We start from the raw sequence: 25055 nt of genomic DNA on the forward strand, positions 1-25055 counted from the left end.
GTCCTAATGTCAATATTTTCAGAGTTACACTAATTTGAAGTTCTCAGTAAAATACCTTTGTTCTTTACTTTTAAGAATAAACAGAATATTACATATAGAGAATGAACTATTCAGAAGTATCATTTCTTTGATTCGCTAGTGTTCTCAAGCTAAAAATGTGTTATTAATTGCTTTGTACAGATTTTATTTTTCAATTTTTGACTAAAATTGACATTATTATTACGCACTTATCACAAAAATTGTTACAAATCATACGATTTTAGGAACTTCATTCTTTACAGTTTATTTATTTATTTATTCATGTTTTAATTACTTATTTATTTACTTATTTATTTATGATCTTATTTACATATTTATTTATCTATTTATTTATTTGTTTCTTTATTTATTCATTTATTTATATTTATTTATTTACTTATTTATTATTGGTTTATTTATTTATTGACGTATTTATTTATTTACTTATTTATTTATTTACTTATTTATTTATTTAATTATCTATTTATTTATTTTTATTGATTGATTTATTTATTTATCATTTATTTATTTATTTATTCATCTATTTATTTATTTAGTTATTTATTTATTTATTCCTTCATCTATTTATTTATTTATTTATTCATTCATTCATTCATTCATTCATTCATTCATTCATTCATTCATTCATTCATTCAGTCATTCAATCATTTATTTATATTTTTATTTATTTATTTAGTTATTTATTTATTCATCTATTTACTTATTTATTTAGTTATTTATTTATTTATTCACTTATTTATTCATTCATTCAGTAATTCATTCATTCAGTCATTTATTTATTTATTTATTTATTCATTCATTTATACATTCATTCATTCATTCATTCATTCATTCATTCATTCATTCATTCATTCAATCAATCATTTATTTATTTTTTTATTTATTTATGTATCTATCTATCTATCTATCTATCTATCTATCTATCTATCTATCTATCTATCTATCTATCTATCTATCTGTCTGTCTGTCTGTCTGTCTGTCTGTCTGTCTGTCTGTCTGTCTGTCTGTCTGTCTGTCTGTCTGTCTGTCTGTCTGTCTGTCTGTCTGTCTGTCTGTCTGTCTGTCTGTCTGTCTGTCTGTCTGTCTGTCTGTCTGTCTGTCTGTCTGTCTGTCTGTCTGTCTGTCTGTCTGTCTGTCTGTCTGTCTGTCTGTCTGTCTGTCTATCTATCTATCTATCTATCTATCTATCTATCTATCTATCTATCTATCTATCTATCTATCTATCTATCTATCTATCTATCTATCTATCTATCTATCTATCTATCTATCTATCTATCTATCTATCTATCTATCTATCTAACTGTCTGTCTGTCTGTCTGTCTGTCTATTTATTTATTTATTTATTTATTTATTTATTTATTTACTTTTTGAAGTTACTGTAATTGAAGACCTTCCATCTGATGCAATAATTCCTTTCTGAAAACCGAATTTTGACCACAAAATGTTATCATTGTCCAACATCCTCTCTTTTCAGCACAACACTTGAAATAAAATGCCACCTCTTAGCCAGTCAGCTGATATCTCAAGATTTCGTTCACGTTTCTAAACGGAAATGTAGATCCTTATTGTCCAGCTAACACCCCCATCGGAGAATTGCCAAGACACGACGATGTCCGTGATGATACTTTATTAGTCACGGGTTTGTTTTCCCGTTACACTGAGATTGTTTTCTTTCTCCGCTCCATATACTTACACTAACATTATTCTCAATTTGAAAGCATGCTCTCTCTCCGTTCTCTGGACATCGGCTGGAATATTATCTTCATTTCTAGCAACTGTGATAGTGTTTGGAATCCTATTCTGCTAGAGAATAGAGCGTGGCAAAATGTTGATTTTCGAATAAACCGAACACAACATAAACGAAGGTATTCTGGAGACCGCCTGTGCTTTTATTGCTGATTCCCTTCGATAGAGCATTCCAACCTAAATAAGCCGCTATGCAAGCAAAGGGAGGGCGGAGGGAGGGAGCTTTAATATTAGACCCCAAGTAAAATTAACGGAATTTGATTATAGCACCCCTATACTGTTCAGCTTAACCTTAACCCATTAAGTTAACGAGGCACTAATAACAAAAACAGCAGCGCGCTGCATATTAAGACAGAGTTGGCTGCTACTGCCGCTCGCTCTGGTGGACGAGTCCCACATTAATTAACAGCGGTGGTTGAGCTCTATATAACAAGTATGAGGCCTGAAGCAGACTGTCTTTAATAGGCTTTCGGCGATAATTAGACATTTACTTTGCCCCCGGTATTGTAAATACTATTGTTAACAAAGGAATGCGCGTCTCCTGATAATATTTCGTTGGTGTGGTTCGGGAAGATTGGAATAATTCGAACTCCACGGATTAACATTCCGCCTGTCTTGAACTAGCTGAGACACTCATCAATCAGACACCCACCACGTAATCTTGTTACACTCACATCAGATTCAAACGTGCTTGACAGATATTTAATTAGGGAAGTCTCTCATCTTAGCTGTTGGTACAAATTGAATATTCTTCATTCTGCAATTTATATTTGTCAATTAAAGAATTAACGAATACGAAATTTACTGCTATTTGGAATCAAATTAACCGGCAGTAAAAAGAGAGAATGCAAGAATGAGATCTTGTAAACGTCTCCAATTCTAGACCACAGTCTTCTTGAATAGTACTTTATGCAACGAGCCTATAATGATAGTAATTAAGACGCGAGGATGTTTATGAAACGAGCGCAAGCGAGTTTCATAATTTTCATACGTGCGTCTTAATTACCATTATAGGCAAGTTTCATACGACTTTTTATTCTCGACCATATTTCTAACTTGAAATTATTCATAAGTTTTCATGTTATTCTTATGTCTGACCTTGTGCAATCTCGTAAATTGTGAGATGTGCGCAGAAGCAAAAGTATTGATTTTTTCCGGGCAACGAATGTCGACGACCTTGATATAATCTAGAAACTAAGATAAACGTTAAACTTGATATAACCTTGAAATTGAATTCGACATTGAAAAACGAGATGACAAATTGAATTTATTTGAATATTATTTACAATTAACGCTAACCATTATAGTAACAGAACATAACCTTCTGCGACAGTATTAGATATCCAGCGTGCGTGACGTTTTGCTAGTTGTCTTTCAATTGCATATCCGAGAATAATCGAAAACCTGAACTTTAATGAATAGGTGTATAATTACTACATTTCGGCATGGTCGAGCATAAACTTTGTTATCAAACCAAGTATTTTTCCTATTGCTAAATTTTGAATAAACCGCGTATTTCATACGTAACTGGACACTCGAAAAAATTACTAATTTTTACACTTTTTGGCTGTGTTGTAAAACTCTCCTAGCTAGTACCTTTCTCGCAGCTGTACACTCGATTCAGTTACGCGTTTTCCCACTAGAAGTCTATACTTTTCTATGTAGATATGAATGAAATTATCGCTATAAAATTTAAAAATTAGGGTTAGCGTAAAAATACCATAGATTATGATAAATTGCTATGAACTTACACTCACGCTAATTATAGCTCAATTCTCAACATGTCTGCCACCCCGAAGAATGCACAAATGCAATCGGCGGGCCATCTCCTCGTGCACTCTCGAGAGAATTTAAGGAGTAACCATCTGCATCGTGTACACAATCCTTTCCATCAATTCTCAGATGGTGCGAGGTTTATCTGCAAACACATAATCCTTATAGCCAGTGCCAGCGTTTTTGGCGCATGTTCTTGAGTAAAAAGCCAGTCAGTGAGCACTTGTTGCTTGTGCAGCTGAGAACGATACCACCCAACACGTCACGTCAGCAATCTGCCAATCACAGTTGCCAGTCTTATTGTTCACTGTCTGCCTCAAAGGCAAGACACTCGCCCTTTGCGTTTCTGGGGTGTGTCCTTGAGTACACTGACCAGTCAGTGGCTCTGTTGCCGTTTCGGCTGAGAATGGTACCACCTCCTAAACAGACGTTACGTCAGCAATCTGCCAATCATGGTTGTCAGCTTTCTCGTTCAGATTGTGGCAAAGATAAGATACTCGCTCTCAAGGTTTCCATGCCTTATTTCATGCGCCAGAAACAGTGGCTTTGGTTATAACAAATCTCCTTAAAAATAAATCCAGGAGAGTTAAGTCTGGAGATCGTGGCGGCCAAGCAATTGGAAATACTTGGACAAGAAAGGTTCAAAAATTCTGTGCATAATGGGAAGGAGCCGCTCATTTTTTATACCAATGCAACCACTTATGGAATAAAAATGACGCTTTCTGGTAGATACAGTTGTGACTAGACTGACTTCTAGAGGGCATACGCGTAATCAAATCGATTGTACGGCACTGGGAAAGGTTCTTACTAGTAGAGATGTAAACACAGAAAAAATTCTTAAAAATTAGTCACTATTTCGAGTGATCTTCTAAATGCAGAGTTTATTCAGATTCGAAATCTACCTATGAGAGAGAAATGGTCGAGAAATTTTGTATGGAGACCTTCATCAGAGATAGAGTATTTTTACGTGCATTATATCTAACCCAGCACTCGCTTTCTTTTTTATATCGAAATATGCACACTTGAACCCATACGATCACAACGCGACAACACGCTAGAAATTCCACTAAACACACCATCTCTGTATTCCTCATTCTTCACTGTTACTACTTTTTGTCACTGGAACTCTCTGTCGCCTGAAGTCGAGGGCTACAGATCTTTTAAATCTAAGTTAGTAAAGTATCTTATGACGAGTTGCCAAACTAACTTACTGTTATGACAAGTGTTGTAGAGTATGTTTCCACGCATTCTTTACATTTTAGATATTGTAGTGATATTCACCTTTTTATTATTTTTTATCTTTTGTTGCATCATTTTTCTTAGATTGCCTATCATGTGAGAACTTGTGTAACATTATTAAAATTTCTCTTTTTGTGTGTGTAGCTAAAAATAGAATTTATGCAATTCTAGCATTAAAACACGCCTGTTCTGACTCTATAAATCGTGCACAATTGGCTTAATTCTAACACTGGTGCCAGAAAAGATTACCTAGCAACTAGTATTCCATGACGTCATCACGGCCTTCACAACACAATTTTATATAACGTATCTGTAAGAAAAACCTTAAAAATAGTAACAAAATACATTATCTTAGAAACGATTACTTAGCAACCATCCAATATATTACGTCATATCCAGTACTCATGTCTCCACTACAACATAACATTACATTTTGTAAATTTATAATAGTATTTTTTTTACATATTTTAATGCTAGAATAGCATAAACATTGTATGTAACACATGTATAATGTTCATTATAAACACTTGTGAAAATTATTGCGCTCGCGACCCATAATTATCAAGATTATACATTATCCTACCAATATCATCCTACCATTCCCTATTACCTCCAAAAATACCAGTTAAAAGAGCTTGAAGTAATCGGACTTCTGGTTGGAGCAAGAGGTACCACTACTCTCTTCATGAAAGATGTGTTTAAGAGGCTTGGAATACCTACATCTATTATTCCGATTGTAACCTTAGCTGCATTGAAAGGATCAATTGCTCTCCTGAAGAATCACCTATATTCGAAATCAAACAAAGTTCAGTAGCATTCTTTACCTTTTTGCAACACTTACCTCTCTAAAAATAGGTATATTTCCACTAATCTCAAAAAAATTATTTGCAGCTATGTACTTGTAGGAATTTCATTGTTAAAACAAAATCAATGGTTCAATGAACTTGTAAACATTTCTGTGGTTAAGTACTCTTTGTCCCTTGTGGCAGCTCACGAATGGTGAGAAGATTTATAAATTTATAAATTTATGGAGCATAAATTTCTAATATCGTAAGCTCTATACTTCATTATATTATTATTATTATTATTATTATTATTATTATTATTATTATTATTATTATTATTATTATTATTAATAATAAAGGCAAGGCGGGTGTTTCACTCTACTTCATTCACCCGAGCGCCTCATCTAGGATAAACTAGCCGCAGCTTTAGTTTTTTTCCCCCTTCCGATTTGTCTTTACAATTGATGCATCATGGAAGCCCAAATACGTATCACCGCATGATGATAGTGATTAATGGAGCAATGTTGGTATTCAAGTGGGAGGAACTGGATCACCCCGCGAAAACTTGCTAACAAGGACCGCTTTCGTCCACCACATATTCCACGAAACGGCCAGGATTTGAAACTGGGTTACCTGTGAGGAAAGCTCGAGCCATTCGACTGACGGTGGACCACAGAAATGTATTGACAGAATGTGTTCCATCAACCGGCCACCTCGTTCTCCTGTCCTGTTGACACCATTCTATTTCTATTGGGTTTACAAGAAGGATGCTGTTTGTTTCCCATCACTGCTTGCTTCATATGATCAACGTAAGAGGATACAAGCTGCCTCACTGCATTTGTAGTCGATATGCTTGGAAATGTGTGAGATGAACTGGAATACAGATATGACAGTTTCCGGTCGCCACACGATGTATACAATGAATATCTGCAAAGTGAGTGAACTTGTATTAAAACTTGAAGATATGTCACACGGAAATTTGTTTACCGTACAGTCCTACTTCTCTTACATTCTGAGGGATGTCACGTTCATATCATTAAACAAGTGAAGTGCAAATACTGTATAAATCTGGCGTTGAAATTCTTTTTACTTTAACTGATAACTAAAGGCTGTTTTCTTAGTCCAACAACATTGGAATGAGTATTAGTATGCACGGGATATATATATATATATATATATATATATATATATATATATATATATATATATATATATTACGTCTCGTGTCCTTCAATAGATATCCTGTTCACAAACACAAGTAACGCGCAATACAGAGTCACTTTAAAACAGGTTCCTTACTCCTAAACAAGTACAGTATGCTTCAGATTAGCAATGTTTATGATATTAAGCACTACCTGTTGAAATAAAGCTGTCTGAAACAAGTGCAAAAGTACAGAAGTGAATAGAGGAATTTCGGAAGACAGTAGGTCTGTGTAAGTGGTTACATAATTGTGTGTAATTTATGTAAGGCTGACATAATATTATGTTCTAAAAGATGGTCTTTTACAAGCAGTACTGTAATTTAAAAAAAAATTATAAACCATTTGAAATTAATAGAGAGAAGTCAGTCTATCTACCTTCAAGTAGTAATTCAGTGCCAACGGACGAATTAAGCAGAGAAATGCAGGAAAAAATGATAGTGTAGGCCAACATTCAACAAAGGTGAGGACAAACGCTTAAAAAAAGTACATTAAATACAGGGGTAGTACCTGTGTTATATAGTACCGGTATTTTAAGCTACATTTTACAGCTAAGATTATCGTAATATGGGCCTAAAAATTTAATTCAGGGCAGTACCTGTTAAAATTTTACAACAAATATTATCGTAATATAGGTATAAATATTGCATTAAGACCGGTACCGGTGTTAGAGTTAAACCGATGATTGCAATTAGAATTGTACAACGAAATTCATTGTAATTTGAATTTACAAATTCTTGAACCCTATTTTACCCGGATGTACATTAGAGTTATAGTCATAGACTGATAGTATAGTTTAACGTAATATATGCATTAAAATGGTACATTTAAAATCAAAATTTTACATCGGAGACTATTGTAATATATGCTTAAACATGTTGTTAAGAGTAGTGCCCCCGATAGAATAACATCTTAAGTAAAAATTTTACATCAGACAGTATTGTGATATATGCTCCGATACAGTAACATTTTAAGTTAAAATTTTACATCAGAGACATGCTTAAACCATGTTGTTAAGAGTAGTGCCTCCGATACAGTAACATTTTAAGATAAAATTTTACATCAGAGACTATTGTAATATAAGCTTAAACAATGTTGAGAGAGAGATGGAACGGAGAAAAATTCTCTCCGGCGCCGGGATTTGAACCCGGGTTTTCAGCTCTCCGTGCTGATGCTTTAACCACTAAGCCACGCCGGATACAATCCCGACACCGTTGAGAATCGTCTCAGATTAAGCTCCATCTCTTGGGTTCCCTCCTTGTTAAGATTAGTTCCTCCGATACAGTAACATTGTAAGTTAAAATTTTACATCAGAGACATGCTTAAACAAGTTATTACGAGTAGTGCCTCCGATACAGTAACATTTTAAGTTAAAATTTTACATAATAGACTATTGTAATATATGCTTAAACATGTTTTAAGAGTAGTGCCTCCGATTTAAGTTAAAATTTTACATCATGGACTATTGTAATATATGCTTAAACATGTTGTTAAGAGTAGTGCCTCCGATACAATAACATTTTAAGATAAAATTTTACATCAGAGACTATTGTAATATATGCTTAAACATGTTGTTAAGAGTAGTACCTCCGATACAATAACATTTTAAGATAAAATTTTACATCAGACACTATTATAATATATGCTTAAACATGTTAAGAATAGTGCCTCCGATACAATAACATGTTAAGTTAAAATTTTACATCAGAGACTATTGTAATATATGTTTAAACATGTTGTTAAGAGTAGTGCCTCCGATACAGTAACATTTTAAGTTAAAATTTTACATCAGAGACTATTGTAATATATGCTTTAACATGTTGTTAAGAGTAGTGCCTCCGATACAATAACATTTTAAGTTAAAATTTTACATCAGAGACTATTGTAATATATGCTTAAACATGTTGTTAAGAGTAGTGCCTCCGATACAGTAACATTTTAAGTTAAATTTTCATCAAAGACTATTGTAATATATGCTTAAACATATTGTTACAGAAGTGCCGCCGGTACAGTAACATTTTAAGTTAAAATTTTACATCAGAGGCTATTGTAATCATGTTGTTAAGAGTAGTGTCTCGGATACAGTAACATTTTAAGTTAAAATTTTACATCAGGGACATGCTTAAACATGTTGTTAAGAGTAGTGCCTCCGATACAGTAACATTTTAAGTTAAAACTTTACATCAGAAACTATTGTAATATATGCTTAAACATGTTGTTGAGAGTAGTGCCTCCGATACAGTAACATGTTACGTTAAAATTTTACATCGGAGACTATTGTAATATATGCTTAAACATGTTGTTAAAAGTAGTACCTCCGATACAGTAACATTTTAAGTTAAAATTTTACACCAGAGACTATTGTAATATATGTTTAAACATGTTGTTACGATTAGTGCATCCGATAGAGTAACATTTTAAGTTAAAATTTTACATCAGGGTATTGCAATATATGCTTAAACATGTTGTTATGAGAATTGCCTCCGATACAGTAACATGTTAAGTTAAAATTTTACATCGGAGACATGCTTAAACATGTTAAGAGTAGTGCCTACGATACAGTAACATTTTAATTTAAAACTTTACATCAGAGATATGGTTAAACATGTTATTAAGAGTCGTGCCTCAGATACAGTAACATTTTAAGTTAAAATTTTATATCAGGGATATGTTTAAACATGTTGTTAAGAGTCGTGCCTCAGATACAGTAACATTTTAAGTTAAAATTTTGCATCAGAGTCAAGCTTAAACATGTTGTTAAGAGTAGTGCCTCCGATACAGTAACATTTTAAGTTAAAATTTTACATCAGGGACTATTGTAATATAAGCTTAAACCATGTTGTTAAGAATAGTGCCGCCGATACAGTAACATTTTCATTTAAAATTGTACATCAGAGATTGTTTTTATATAGTCCTAAACATTTTGTTAAGAATAGTGCTTGTGAAAGAGGAACATATTAATTTTAAGGTTCACAGCAAAGACTATGTTTATTCGTTTGTAACACACAACACAGCCCTACTCTTGAAATCATTCTTTAATGTGCGTACTATGGCTGTTGTCCTTGATGCGGAAGTTGTCTGTTTATACTCGGACAGCGCCGCGTGTTACTACTCTTCGTCATCATTTGGCTCATTGCACAAACTCCGAGCTAATTTAACTTCAAAGAGTAGTGGCTAAGGTTACGGTCTCTACTCGTAACTTTCAAATTTCAATAGTGAAGGAAGTTTTAGGGTCCCATTCATTTTGAGTACTCGTTATTTAATATATTGTGTAAACATTTTACCACAATGCAGTAATTTGTATAGAAAAGTTAAAGCCAAATTTGTATAGTACCTTTTTCTTTAAATCGTATAATAATGTAAAAGTTAGAATAACTTTATTGCTTTATTCATGTGTAGTATACTTTCATTATTATTACGTACAGTGCTTCATTAAGTAATGTTCATTATGTGCCAGCTATTATACAGAGTGTCCATAAAATAAGTAACTATTTTCATGAAAACGATATAGCTCATGATATTTGTATTCATAAGACGATTGTACACTACAAACTCATACATAGTCATTTGTTTCTTTCGACATGTCGTCCATTGATGTCCCTGCACAATTTCCATCTGGACACGGTTTCAAGGAATGCATTTCGCAGAAACTGTGGTGTGATTAATGACACTGCATCACGAATTCTTTGCTTCAGTTCATCAACGTTAGACACTTCTTGTGTAGAACTTGGATTTAACAAATTCTCATACAAAAAAGTCTAATGGGATGAGGTCTGGGGATCTTGCTGCCCATGGTCTACGGCCGCCTCGTCCTATCCACTGGTTGGGAAACACTTCATTCAAGTAGTTCCTAACAATTGTCACATAGTGGCAAGGGGACCCTTCTTGTTGATAAACAACAGTGTCTGCGATATAATCTTGTTCCAATTGTGGCTGCAGAAACTCCGTCAGCATATCAAGTAACAAGCACCAGTAATGGTCTTCTCTCTGAAAAAAAGTCCATATATCTTTGACTGCGTAATTCCCAACCACATATTGGTCTTTGGACAGTATCTGATATGCGCAATGAAATCCGTTGGAGGCTTGTCGGCCCAAATCCGATAGTTATGCCGGTTCACTTGTCCACATACATGGAATGTTGCCTCATCACTGAACAACACGTGCTACATTAAATCATCAGTCTCCACAGAATCCAGCAAATCTATGCACATCGCCATCCGTTCCACAAGGTCCTCTTCATGCAACTGGTGTAACACTTGCAAATGTTATGCAAGTTTCTTCAAGGTGAACTTCAGTACTTTGAACACTGTTGATTTCGGACCTTACAATTGACAATAGAGACAAAGTACAGATTTAGGACTCCGTTCAATTGACTCCCGTGTAGCGTCAATGTCAGCTGGAAGGTCGACCTGGTCGGGACTCGTCAGCAACATTGCCTGTTCGTTGAAACTTATTCAACAGCCTCCATATGGATTTATGTGTGTGTGTATCTAATGCTCTGGATTTAACAATGAAGTCATCATCCTTCTTGCATCCCAATATTTTGATGGAAGGTCCACAAATGTCCTAAGAGTTTCACAATTAGCCAGGTGCTCCATCTCCATGTCCTCTTCTCTGGTGCACAGTAAGCATTTAGGTGAATTCAGTACTCCAATACGATGGAGGTGTTTACTGAGGCAATCATGACCAGTAATCAATCTAAACATGGCCACGACAGATTTTCGAGGTGGATCAGGAATTAGTTTTGGATCTTTGAATGATTCTTTCCATTTTGAATTTTGATGTTTTGCCTGTTCGCTGTTACTTATTGTTTTTATGACTCGTTTTATTGATTCATATGGGAACTTGAAATTTGTTTTTAAGTTGATTTTAGTTCCTTTCTTTGCTAACATATCTACTTTCTCGTTACCGTTCAGTCCACAGTGGGCCGGGATCCATTGGAAGACCACTTTTTTATTTAGTATTTGAATTTGTTTTACCATGCAATGGATTTATTTTACTTTTCCCATTTTAGGGGATGTAGTTGGGCTGATGGACTGGATTGCAGCTTTGGAGTCAGACAGGATGACTTTGTTTTTTTATTGGTTTAGCCGAACAAATACATTTTGAAGTGATGTATAAATGGCTTCAACTTCACCATCAAAATTTGTTGTGTACTTGGCAACATTTTTATAAAGAGAAAAGTATTGACAAGTAGCTCCTGCTCCAGCTTCAAATATCTTGGAGCAACAGTAACAAATATAAATGACACTCGGTAGGAAATTAAACGCAGAATAAATATGGGAAATGCGTGTTATTATTCGGTTGAGAAGATTTTATCATCTAGTCTGCTGTCAAAAAATCTGAAAGTTAGAATTTATAAAACAGTTATATTACCGGTTGTTCTGTATGGTTGTAAAACTTGGACTCTCACTCTGAGAGAGGAACATAGGTTAAGGGTGTTTGAGAATAAGGTGCTTAGGAAAATATTTGGGGCTAAGCGGGATGAAGTTACAGGAGAATGGAGAAAGTTACACAACGTAGAACTGCATTGTATTCTTCACCTGACATAATTAGGAATATTAAATCCAGACGTTTGAGATGGGCAGGGCATGTAGCACGTATGGGCGAATCCAGAAATGCATATAGAGTGTTAGTTGGGAGACCGGAGGGAAAAAGACCTTTGGGGAGGCCGAAACGTAGATGGGAGGATAATATTAAAATGGATTTGAGGGAGGTGGGATATGATGATAGAGAGTGGATTAATCTTGCACATAATAGGGACCGATGGCTGGCTTATGTGAGGGCGGCAATGAACCTTCGGGTTCCTTAAAAGCCATTTGTAAGTAAGTAAGTATGCTCCTGCTGCAGCTCCTTCATTTTGATCCATGAGAGATCCATCAGTGTAAATGTGGATTTATTCGTTGGCCCATACTTTCGAAATTTCCGTTGAAACCGTCGTCGCAGCTCATCGTATGGAACACCCTGTAGACGCCATGTTACAACGGCAACACGTTCAGCAATAGTCGACATTGTACTTAGTGGTCAACCTATAACAACAAAAACATTCGTAAGTTAGCGTAAACACGAAATAGTTACGTATTTTATGGACACTCTGTATTATGTATGTCGCTCTACAGTCTACTTGGTATAAAAATAACATGTCGTACTGAAATACAAATGGAATATTAAATTTAGCAGACATTTATGTTTTGGAACTAGGTCTATATAATATGTATTTATGTATAATTACTGACACCAAACAAACAATTGTGGTAGTCAGAGATAAATGTGTCTTCCTGCTACACGCGAATTTACAAGACTTCACAAGGAATTAAAGTACTTTTTGACGTGTTTACTGATTTACAAAGAGAAACTCTCCTCTTTAGAAAAAGTTAGCGTAAATTCATTGCCTTTAATAATGACTTTCATAGTAAATTTCTAACCGCATGATTATATCTGACATTATTATTTCTTGTTAACATTCACTCTGTTGTCTTTTTTTTCCTAACCACTGTTTTTCTTTCTCTTCTTTCCATTACAAATTCTTTACTTTCTTCTTACAAGCTGGCATATTCCATTATGGTTGTGATAATAGCCGTCAGCGATGTAACGATGTGTTTGTTTTTAATTTCCGAGTAGTCACTCCTTGAAAGTTTCCGTAATGATTTCTAGACTAATATTAATGTGCATTCCAAGATTTTGTTAAGCTTAATGGTAAACACCACAAGGTTCACAGCTGTCGCATAATTAAGGCTGGAAATTTTTTCTTTATGTACTGCCAAATAAATTCCTCTGCCAAATGTTTTATTATTCTCTTTCTTCATTTCTTTCTACATTTTGAAGTTTTTACCTTCTTTATTATGTCGATACTTGTCAAAGATGATGCGATATGCTTGTTTCGCCAGCTCAGGTTAGTAAGTATTCTCTCATATATTCATGTAAAAGAATTCCAGGTCCTCAATTAAAAAAAGAAGCACGTATATGGCCACGTTGGAAATTTATCAGCTTAATGGAAATCTTTTCATGGTTAACAGGTGCCGCAAAGTTATCTGATCCACAATTTCCCTTGGAAGTTTTCTAAATATTTTCTCTTCATTTTTATTAATTTCTTGCTCATTCGTTTCCTTCATTTTTATATCTATCATGGTTCACGTTTTAAATAGGTGATTGGCCTATATACATGTATACTGTACATGTATTATACAGGGTGTTTCCGAGGTGGTGCTACAAACTTTCAGGAATCATGTCGAAGGGCACATGTATTAATTTGCGATAAGGAACCATGGTCCGGAAATGACTGAGTCGAAAGTTATAAGCAAAAATAGTTATGTGGAAATGGAATTGTAATTTGGCACCACGTGCCCTTCTTCCCTTAACTTTTGGAACAGTCGTGGAAAAATGGTATGGGCCGGATGTCTCCTACGTGGGTATTTGACCTGATACAATCTGTGACCTTGTCTACTGTTCCCATTGGCTCATCCGTATTCGAAAATCAGGTCTGCTTATTCCGCTTTCGTGTACTCCTCCATTTCATTAGGACTGATCGACTGGACACTGCAACTTGTACACATACACTGCTGTCTACAGACGTGCATATCAGGACCGACCATGTCCGTTACACATTACGCTATCTGCATTGCTTTAGTGTAGTTTCCTGTCCCCATCCCTCAGACAGCGCACTGAATGGAATACTGTAAGTAGACAATGTAAACAACGTCAGATGAATACAGTATGTGTAAGATGTACAGATAAATACACATAAATAAGGTGTATAGAGGAATAAAATTATTTCATTTCCACAGAACTATTTTTGCTTGTAATTTTCGACTCGGTCATTTCCGGACCAGGGTTCCTTATCTCAAATTGATACATGTGCCCTTCGCCATCATCCCTGAAATTTGTAACATCACCTCGGAAACATCCTGTATAATACATAAGTAGGCTACACTGAGTGACTGGTTTTTCATTACCTTGTTTCCATAAAGATATTGTTAAAGTACACTGCTCCGCCGATTTAGTAGAATGCGTTTGAGTCTAAAGAAAGTAGCAAAACAGTACAACATGGTCTGTTGTTGTGACGAGAATCCAAACACACGCAAATCTGTAAGGCATCATGTCACAAACACGTTCACTTCTGAGTATTTCTCACAAAGTAAATATTATTCGACGCCTTGAAAACGGCGTAAATATTAAAGATATTCGTGGAGAGTTTGAAGTTCTATTAATTAATTAATTAATTCATTCATTCATTCATTCATTCATTTATTCATTCGTTTATTTATTTACTTATTTTTTGTTTTATTTATTTATTATTATATTGTATAGGTAAATATATTCTAGGAAAAAAAATTATATTCCAGTCGGTCTCGGTAGAGCAGTTGGTATAGCACTGGCCTTGTATGCTCGAGGTTGCGGGTTTGATCTCGACCCAAGTCGATGACATTTAAGTGTGCTTAAATGCGACAGGCTCCTGTCAGCGGCGACGCTGATATAACCTCTGCAGTTGCGAGCGTCGGTAAATAAACCATATATTTTTTAAATTTATATTAACATTGTATCAGATTCACTTTTTATAATGTATTAGTAACTCTTAAATACCCATTCCCGTAAGATTCATTTTTTACTCTCCATAATATTCCTCGACTTTCATTCTCAATCTAAATATGATGCTTGCCGATTGCTCAGCATGCTATATTTAAGCAGGTATACATTGGCTTTCTCCTATACCGACGGAGCAGTGGAGTAGAATTTTCTTCAAGAGCGCTTAGTAGGCAATACTGTAATCATAACTAAAGTTTCTTGATGCAAAATTGAATTTTTCTCTGTTCTACCCATACTTCAACATTTTGGTAACGCAGAATACCTGCACGGAAATATATCTACAGCTCGATTCAGCGTTAATGGCCCCTGTTCTTGGTTGTTTGTCTAGTGAGCGAACTGTGTGTTGCGTCATAAGAAAAAAATGTAATCACAAATGTGCATAAGAGAGGAAGAGGAAAGAGGAAAGAGGAAAATGAAAATAATATCTATGCCCGTAGCTGAGAGACACTCATGTCAAGAAAATATGTCATCATGACATACATGGGCACAATTTTCGGTTACGTGAAGCACTCGATATTGAAATAGTTTGTTTACTAGGAGAGGAGACTGCAGAGTAGGATGGGAAATATAAACTGCTGTTACTTGTGTCACCTTATCGTAATCGCTAAGGCGGTCAGTGGCGTATTATTAGGAAAGTGCTTGGTTAACCTGAGAAACTCTAAAACTTTTATTCAATTTGGCAAATTAATTTTGCAGCTTTAATCATAAACCTGTTTACTGTTTCTCCATCATTGAATTGATTTAAATCACAGGCGAGAAATTGCGTAACTAGCCAATAATATTCCATCACGTTGTCTACGTTTATTTTCTTGAATATTCTGGCGTTTCTCAAGATTACTTAATAGATTTGCACGTTCTCGACCTAAAATAATTTCAGAAAATCATATTTGTTTTCCTCGCACATTTGATTTTTTTATGACTTTTTTAATAATACGTACAAACAACATTTAATTCCTCGTAGGCTACCTTTTAGTGCAGCGTGTTTAAGGTATAATGTCGTATTTAGTATACTATGCAAATGTTAAGATCATAAATTTTTTTCGGAATAGTACGAAAAATAACATTTAATTTGTCTTACCTTCTAATTCAGCATATTCTTTATGACATGTAATGTCGTTGTATATTAAATTTATTAATGCCTAATAGGATTTTCGAGCATAACATACATCGTACGTTCTCCCCTTCTAAACAGCAAAAAAAAATCTTCCTCCCATCATTTTCTAACGCATACAATTGCATTGATAATGCCATTATGCTTATGAAACTGATATAGAACCTGTCCACGCCTAGGAGCTGCGTGAGAGAGGAACGGGGACTGTGAAGATGACGTCACTCAGAGCGATAAGCTCTGTGAAGGTCAGCGAGGCTCAAATTCTCAAGTGAGGCACGATGCCCATCTCTGCATCATGACATTGTTTAGTCACCAGACGTAGTGGTTGGTAACGGGGTGTGTGGAAGAATATTGTGTTTTAAGACGCAGTGTACCGCGACAAGGTAAGAAGGAAGGGTTAGGTGTTATGACTGTGCGGCCTGACCTGTGTGACCCAGCCCGCCAGTAATGATGAGTAACTCGCTCTTAGTCTAGGGTATCTGCTTACTTTTTGCAGGGGTCAAAATCCCTGAATCAAGCTGTACTTCGGTATATCATAATAATATAATATGCGTTATTACATAGTAATTCAAGACGGCGCTCACCCCGTCGGATCCCGGCCACTTAGTCACTCGTAATGAATGCACCTCTGTACATAGTGTGTTGGAAATTGTGCCACTGTCACATATTCTGTGACACAGTACATGAGAGTAGGCCACCAAAGGGAAAACTGAGAGTTAGTACTTAATTTGGAAGGATTCGATCCCGCATCGGAACTGGAATCCGGTGTGGCTTATGGATGAAGCGTCAGCACGTAGAGCTGAAAACCCGGGTACCTGAGAGAATTTTTCTCTCTTCTACCCATCCTTCATCATATGAACTTTTTTTGCCAATTGTATATCAGTATATCGGAGGTAAAGGGCACTATGTCCATTTTTTACGAAATTGAGGTTTTGAATACTTCTATTTAATTTTTCGCTTTCTTTAAGTGGTGCAAAGCACTAACTTCTAAACGTAATAATAAGCGAGTTAGCCTGTTGAAAAGGATACTATGCGCCATAAGGTACAATGTTGAAGAGCATTTTCATTTAGCTCTCCTGTAAAATTCAGTATTTGTGACAGTGTCCTTAAGGGGAGAGAATGGTATTTTTTGGTGAAAAATGAGTAAATTTTCAAAAAAAATCTTTAAAATTCCCTGTGATATGTGTGGAATTCATAGCATAACATTTTGTGGGTATTTGTGCCCTTATCAGATGTTGAGTCGCCATTTTTAAACTTTCTGCGTTATGGGTTTTTAAATTACTCTCCCACTTTTATTGTTGTTTCCGGTAAATTAAATTTCCAAAAAAAAAAAAAAATCTTTATAATACCCTTTGATATATGTGGAATGCATTGCATAACATTTTCTGGGTATTTGTGCCCTAATCTGATGTTGAGACGTCATTTTTAAACTTCCTGCGCTATGGATTTTTAAATCACACGCCCGCTTTTATCAGTTTCCAGTAACTTCATTTTTTTTGCTACATTGCCAGACAAAAATGGATATAATTTCTGAACTATTAAAGATACATGTATGAAATTTAGAACACACGTTCTTGAGACTATTAGGAAACGTAACAGAATTTTGTTAATTAATTTCATTTTAAAAATACGTCCGTTTGTTTACCAGAAAGAAATCAGAAAATTGTTCTTAAATTTAATTGTTTATTTTACAAACGTAGGGACTAATATTAAAATTCTGTTACAGACAGTTGATAGGACATGCTTTTGCAAATACATTTCAAAAAAACTCTTTGAATCTATATTTAAAAACGGTTTAGATATATCGGTTTTAGTACAATCCTGCATTGGGTACATTTTTTTTTTCAAATTTGGGAACCAAAATAATTTTTTTTTTTTTTTCAAAATATTTTTATTTGGTTGAGCTGACACAGCTCTGAGCTCTGCATACAAAAAAAAATAATATTTTACACCAAATAGGAAAAAAGTTTAAAAAAATAACATTCTCTCTAGAGATGAGCTTAAACGATATTTTCAAGTATCTGTGACAACTGTGACTGTGATAATTAAATATCTGTGACTTTTATCGGTGATTTTGTCACACCGATATTTTATACCGATACGTAAGCACAATATGCATGAATTACACCGATATTTTGTCACACCGATAAAAATTAGCAGGAAATATTGAAGAACAGTGAAATATGAATACGATTTCTCTATACACTCCACTCATCAGTGATTTATATGGGAAAATCCAACAAAGAAATTATGTACATGTACCATTAACAAATAAATAGGGCCTACATACCTAACTGAACAGTAACATGTCGAAAGTTAACCTCATGTACCAAGAGGTTATATTGTAGATATTGAACCAGTTGATCATTTTTAAATGTAGTTGGGTATGGAGAAATTGTGGTTATATGATTATCCTAATCGTTTTAAAATTGATCCTTTTTATTATATATAATATAATGGATAAATTATTTTAAGTCGTGCATTAACATTATAGTATTCGGTCATAGAATAAAAATTAACGAAACAAAAGTATTCGGAAAAAACATTGGTAAATAATTACAAAACAAAACAGTTGTTCAGACAGGATTTTACACAAGATTAAGTACTGGTAACCAAAAGTGTTATTATTTAAATCGTGTAATAACTACGTCATTTATAATAAGATGGAGAAACTACCGCCCGACTGCTGTTATTGTATCATGCGCACGCGCAAACCAACGACGTAGAGGAGAAAATATCAGTCACAGAGTACTGAATACGGAGCAGATTTCGATAGCGATATTTTGTCACAGATATTTCTCGTCATCAGTCACAGGTTGATCTGTGACAAAAAAATACCTGTGACAAAATATCGGTTTGTGAAATATCGGCCATCTCTAATTCTCTCCCCTTAACCCCCAACATACAAATATACGCCTAATTTTCCCCCTTTTTCTGTAGTATTGCTTATTAACGTTTCTTGCCATGGTAGGCCTACAATGATATGAATCAGTAATGTTTCTCTTTCGTCTATTAATGCTATTGGCATATTTATTACGTGAAATTTTTCTGTCACTAATTACACCTCGTAAAATATATTTTGCGCGTCATTATTGAGGATTACGCTTCGTTAATATAACTCAAATTATGATTATGAATAATTGCATTTCTACATATATTATATGGACAATATCTCGTTTTAATTGATTTTAAATTAATAAAGAGATAAAACGAACAGCATACACATCGCATCCTATCCCTTAAAAAAAAAAGCTCTTGTCAGTATTAAGTGCCGTAACCAAGAGAGTTTTCTCTATTTAATACAGATTCTTCCTTGATAGTTGCAGACGTAGTATAACAGTTTCAATGATTTCTATGTTAACCCATTCACAGAAGTAATATCAAGATTATGTCTCCATATTTTTCAAGTGACAAGATCTATAATGGCGTTATCATTATCACTAATTTCACACCTTTTGGATATGATAGAAGTTACTTACAATTGCCATCGCGAACAGGTTAAGGTTTGTTTAATTTAAGGCTAACGGAAGATACTAAAACTTTCACATGAAGTGAATTTGAACATTTGTAGGCTTTCTCAAACTGTTTCTCTAATTTAGTTGTTGGAGACTATGTGCGTCACTAACGGCTATATCGCTAAGGAGAATGTCTTTCGACTTCTGTTATTATTATTATTATTATTATTATTATTATTATTATTATTATTATTATTATTATCATCATCATTATCATCATCATCATCATCATCATCGTCATCATCTCCATAACACACTTAATGGATTTGAACCAAATGGTAGATCCGTTCCGATCTCAGTTATCCAGTAGTTGTTTCAATGCCGTCCCTGACGTCTTGTTTCGGTTGGTAATTTGTCATTATTCTTGGTAGACAATGCCGTCCCTGACGTCTTGTTTCGGTTGGTAATTTGTCATTATTCTTGATAGACAATGCCGTCCCTGACGTCTTGTTTCGGTTGGTAATTTGTCATTATTCTTGGTAGACAATGCCGTCCCTGACGTCTTGTTTCAGTTGGTAATTCGTCATTATTCTTGGTAGACAATGCCGTCCCTGACGTCTTGTTTCGGTTGGTAATTTGTCATTATTCTTGGTAGACAATGCCGTCCCTGACGTCTTGTTTCGGTTGGTAATTTGTCATTATTCTTGGTAGACAGTGCCGTCCCCTGACGTCTTGTTTGGGTTGGTAATTTTTCTTTATTCTTAAAAGACAATCTCGTGGCATCCGTTGGATGTGTTCAAACTAGTTATTTTTGTATCTTATCGAGGACTGATGTAACTTTCAGTTCATTTATAATTTCTTCATGAATCTTGTGACCCAACAAAATATATTGCGTAGTTTTTCTCATGAAGTTAATTTCAGCCGCTCTAATTCTTGATTTATGAGATGTTTTTGGATTCCATATCTCACTGTTATACATTAACATTGGGAGTGCCAAAATATTATAAATTTTTACTCTAGTACTCCTTGAAAATTTTTGTATGTTTAAAAATATTATTTATGAGTCCTTTTATTTTTAGGAGCTTTGAGACTTTATTTTGAATATCTTTTTCATTCTAATAAGATAGTAAACATTATAAATAGTTAAATGGGTTGGTTTCCTTATAATTATTATTTATTATTAATATTATTATTATTATTATTATTATTATTATCATTATTATTTTTATGCACTTGTATTAATTGTATATCTGGTTGAGTGTAACAGAAGACCTTAAGGCCTTAACTCTGCCAGGTAAAATAAAATAAATTATTATTATTATTATTATTATTATTATTATTATTATTATTATTATTATTATTATTATTATTATTATTATTATATCTGGTTGAGTGTAACAGAAGACCTTAAGGCCTTAACTCTGCCAGGTAAAATAAAATAAATTATTATTATTATTATTATTATTATCATTATTATATCTGGTTGAGTGTAACAGAAGACCTTAAGGCCTTAACTCTGCCAGGTAAAATAAAATAAATTATTATTATTATTATTATTATTATTATTATTATTATTATTATTATTATCATCATTATTATATCTGGTTGAGTGTAACAGAAGACCTTAAGGCCTTAACTCTGCCAGGTAAAATAAAATAAATTATTATTATTATTATTATTATTATTATTATTATTATTATTACTATTTATGCACTTGTATTAATTGTATATCTGGTTGAGTGTAACAGAAGACCTTAAGGCCTTAACTCTGACAGGTAAATAAAATAAATTATTATTATTATTATTATTATTATTATTATTATTACTACTACTATTTATGCACTTGTATTAATTGTATATCTGGTTGAGTGTAACAGAAGATCTTAAGGCCTTAACTGTGCCAGGTAAAATAAAATAAATTATTATTATTATTATTATTATTATTATTATTATTATTATTATTTATGCACTTGTATTAATTGTATATCTGGTTGAGTGTAACAGAAGACCTTAAGGCCTTAACTCTGACAGGTAAAATAAAATAAATTATTATTATTATTATTATTATTATTATTATTATTATTACTACTACTATTTATGTACTTGTATTAATTGTATATCTGGTTGAGTGTAACAGAAGATCTTAAGGCCTTAACTCTGCCAGGTAAAATAAAATAAATTATTATTATTATTATTATTATTATTACTACTATTTATGCACTTGTATTAATTGTATATCTGGTTGAGTGTAACAGAAGATCTTAAGGCCTTAACTGTGCCAGGTAAAATAAAATAAATTATTATTATTATTATTATTATTATTATTATTATTATTATTATTATTTACGCACTTGTATTAATTGTATATCTGGTTGAGTGTAACAGAAGACCTTAAGGCCTTAACTCTGACAGGTAAAATAAAATAAATTATTATTATTATTATTATTATTATTATTATTATTATTACTACTATTTATGTACTTGTATTAATTGTATATCTGGTTGAGTGTAACAGAAGACCTTAAGGCCTTAACTCTGCTAGGTAAAATTAAATAAATTATTATTATTATTAGTATTATTATTATTATTACTATTTATGTACTTGTATTAATTGTATATCTGGTTGAGTGTAACAGAAGACCTTAAGGCCTTAACTCTGCTAGGTAAAATTAAATAAATTATTATTATTATTATTATTATTATTATTATTATTATTATTAAAGTCATCGTTAATATGTTATTGGCCATTAGAACTGTTACGTATACACATATCACCAAAGACTAAGATTGCTTAAAGCTGGTCACTACATCTCCTTCTTGATCGTATAGCGCTGGACTTTAATTTTGGTTTATATTTATAGAGTGCAAGCAATAAACGTGTTGGTTCCATCCTGCGAAAATATTCATGCTTTTTTTTTTGCACAAATTTCTATTATTTCGAGGAGACTAGACATATTTAATTCTTCTCTAATATCTATAATTCGTTTGTGACCTAACAAACTGTAACTTACCGCCGGCCTTAGGAATTTCATTTCAGCAGTTTCTATCATTTCTTCTTGTGATGTTAAAGTCCAAGTGTCTGATTCGTACTATAAAAAAAAATAATAATCCGTGGTACTACAGCCCGTGAAGAGCCTAATCCGATCAGCCGGCTACTGGCCTCACGCCCATATGTCGAAGCAGAGGTGGACGATCATCCAACCAGAATGGAGCTATCATGTGGTTAGCAAGATGATCCCCCCAGCCGTTATAGCTGGCATTCGCAACCGGATTTCGCTACCTATCGAAGCTCCCCAAGTGCATCACGATGCTGGGTGGGCACCGGTCCCATACACTGGCCGAAATTTCATGAGAAAATTTCTTCCCTCATGAGGACTCGAACCAGCGCACATTACGTAACGCGAGTCCTAGGCAGGGTGCCTTAGACCGCGACGCCACGGCGCGGGATTCGTACTTTCGTGTTGGTACATTGCACTACTATATACTGCAGAATTCCAATACAGTTTCCTCTCTTATTATTTTTATAAGGTAGTCTTTTATTGATGCAATGAAATGCATTTTTCTTTTTTTTTTAGTTTCATATCTGTATCTAGGAACATTAAATCCAGACGTTAGAGATGGGCAGGGCATGTAGCACGTATGGGCGAATCCAGAAATGCATATAGAGTGTTAGTTGGGAGACCGCAGAGAAAAAGGACCTTTGTCACAAAGAGATGGGAGGTTAATCTTAAAATGTATTTGAGGGAGGTGAGATATGATGATACAATCTGGGTTAATCTTGCACAGGATAGGGACAGATGGCGGGCTATGTGAGGGTGTCAGTGAACCTCCGGGTTTCTTGAAAGCCATAAACAAGTAATTTTATATCTGTGTTACTAATAGGCTGTTCATATACACAGTGTAACAAAAGTTTCTGTAACAGTATGTTAAAATTATTCTCTTGTTTAGTTTCCATTTTCTCAGGAACCATGACCAAATTTTATGATGTAAGAGTTGGAACTACTTGACTGTGGTGTGATGGAACCTTTCATTAATAATTTGGTTGAAAATGTGATATTTACCATCAAATATTAAAAAAAAAAAAAACTGAAATATTTTCACTGCACCAGGAACTTTTGTTACACTCTATGTGTGTGCGTGCGTGCGTGTGTATGTTTTTTACGTGCAAGATAGTTAAACTGATTTACTTGCTCTGTTTATTTGCTGTTAATTATAAAATTAATGGGAAAGTTAGCCACCGGCATAGCTCAGACGATAACGCGTTTGCCTACTGGTCCGGAGTTGCGCTCGGTCGTGAGTTCGATTCCTGCTTGGGCCGATTATATGGTTGGGTTTTTTTCCGAGACGAATGTCAGGTAATACATGGCAAATCCTTGGCCTCATCTCGCCAAATATCATCTTGATATCACCAATTTCATTGACGCTAAATAATCTACTAGTTGATACAGCGTCGTTAAATAACCAAGCAAAAAATTAGCAAAGTGATATATTGTTTCCTAGGACTCGCATTACGGAATGCGCGCTGGTTCGAGTCCTCATGGGACTCATGAAATTTCTGCCAGTGTATGGGACCGGTGCCCAACCGGCACCGTGATGCACTTGGGGAGCTACGATAGGTAGCGAAATCCGGTTGCGAATACCAGCTATAACGGCTGGGGGGATCATCGTGCTAACCACACGATATCTCCATTCTGGTTGGATGATCGTCCACCTCTGCTTCGGCATGTGGGCGTGAGGCCAGCAGCCGGCTGTAGCGCCACGGATTATTTTATATATTGTTTACACAACCTCATTCTAATCTCGAGATCAAGAAAACATGGAGTTCTATCTCCAAGCCCCCATACGCTTTTATGACGTACGAGTATATAGGGGACATCTTTCGTCTTACCCTGGTGTTTTGTTTATATTAGCTTATTGCTTTCTATTTTTAAATTGCGAGTTATTGCTATAACCCAGTAAAAGTTATACAGGGACATCATTTTATTTTTACTTCAATTTTTATTGTACCTGAGTTTTTGAATGTACTTCATTCCCACCCCTTCTACTAATGAAGTTCAACCGTCCTCCAGACAGAATCAAGGCTGCATATAGTAAACAGCACTGGGTTAGTGAGTATAGTACGTTC

General features: G+C 34.3%; 1 non-coding gene across 1 annotated transcript; it reads right to left on the bottom strand.

The window, feature by feature from the left end:
* Window positions 1-7907: 7907 nt before the first annotated feature.
* On the bottom strand, window positions 7908-7979 carry TRNAS-GGA (transfer RNA serine (anticodon GGA)). Its single transcript has one exon. It is a non-coding gene; the product is annotated as a tRNA-Ser (tRNA).
* Between the last annotated feature and the right edge of the window lie 17076 nt (window positions 7980-25055).

The sequence above is a fragment of the Periplaneta americana genome, chromosome 14, assembly GCF_040183065.1.
Source record: "Periplaneta americana isolate PAMFEO1 chromosome 14, P.americana_PAMFEO1_priV1, whole genome shotgun sequence".
Taxonomy (NCBI): Eukaryota; Metazoa; Arthropoda; class Insecta; order Blattodea; family Blattidae; genus Periplaneta; species Periplaneta americana.